Below are 1,671 nucleotides of genomic sequence, written 5' to 3' on the forward strand. Positions count from 1 at the left end.
ACAATATATTTCTTTAGTGAACACAAATTCTATACGACTTCTTGATTATTTATGCTTTAAATTATAACACACAAACTACGCTCTACATGATCGCGACACGGCCGGGGTACAACGACCTTCGACAATAACCGCTGCAATTACGTGGCGAGGTCGAGAGAGACGGATAAAAGGAGAGGGTTTTCGGGTAGAGGGAGAGACGCCGACGTATAGCTGACGGGTATGTGTGCATCGTTTTGATCTGCGTTTACAATAAAGCTATAAGTGTTGTTTACCGTTTACGTCACTCGTTACTTCGACTATCTACGGTCTACAGTCTACGAACGTATATTCCACGCTACAATTTGGAGCCGTGACTCGAACAACCAGGGTATTCCTTTGCCAAGCAACGAACTAAAGGTACTATAGCTATACGATGCACGAAAGTCGGGAGAAACACCGAGTGAAGACAGCTGTAACGATGAGGGAGAAGAAAATGAAGAAAGAAGACAGAAACCTATGATTATTGGACTATTGTGACGTTGGAATGAAGTGTTGACGTTTTCGCCATACGGGCATTGCGTATGGCAATGCCTACGAACAATGATATTGCAGCCAATGCGCATATAAGCCAGGACTTATCTGGTACGACCTGGCTATCGACGACGGGAAGAAAAGCCAGAATAGGATCAAGACGACGCAAGAAACAGAAGAATATGATCATGACGAAGCGAGGGACAGCGGAATACGTTCACTACGAAGCAAGGAGGAGAAGGCGGAGGAATGCAGATTTTTGTAGCGAGATTCAGCAAATCTGCAGATTCCCGGATAACGCACGGAACAATGCAGTTTTATGCGGTGACATTCAGCAAATTAATCACTTGCCGGACGACACACATAACACGCATACCACGGTTGACTGCAACGCATTAGTACAACATGTCACAGATCACAGCCGCTGAGACAGCACCCGAGCTGGATAAGGAGCCTACCGCTGGCGAGCAAGCGAAAAAAGAGCGCAATGGATGAACGACATTGCAATACGTATTACGGGTGAGTGAAGCAATCTAGTGTCGGCGGCTATTTTCAATTTTCGTAATTAAACTGGAAAATAGATTTCAAACCGCATGTTTTATAATACACGAGTGTGTTAGCGAAATACTAATTAAAGCACTTTGTCCACCTATAACTCTCCACCACCACCCCACCACCATTCCCTGGCTTAACGAGTTTTCTAAACTGGCGTCGCACAATGCCCGAATTCGTACGTAAATACGTAGAATAGTACCAATCTGTGTAGAACTTTAAGAATGCGTCAGGTATATACGCATTTACTTGCCGTAGAAGGCAAGGTTGGCTGATATAAAAGCCATGACGACTCAACGCATATAGTCGTAAGGAAACAAGTCGAGATGCTAGTTAGACGCACCAGTTTCAATGTACGAGAGGGGACATGGCACTCTCCTGAAATCGCTGAAAATGGTCCACGAAAGTAAAAGTGAGACGATAGCGAGAGTAGGTCGAAATGACGGTACTGTAACGAGGTCAGCAGAGCCCGGGGATATAGTGTAGAGCGCAGCAAAATCAACTCGACATAAGCCATTCAGTTGTAATCGTTGAGGGCACCTACGTGGAATTTTATTATTATATACAGGGGTTAAAGATGTCACCCAGTTTAGATAAATTACCACTCAC

Source organism: Priapulus caudatus, unplaced genomic scaffold (genome assembly GCF_000485595.1).
Source record: "Priapulus caudatus unplaced genomic scaffold, Priapulus_caudatus-5.0.1 Scaffold1654, whole genome shotgun sequence".
In the NCBI taxonomy this organism is placed as follows: Eukaryota; Metazoa; Priapulida; class Priapulimorpha; order Priapulimorphida; family Priapulidae; genus Priapulus; species Priapulus caudatus.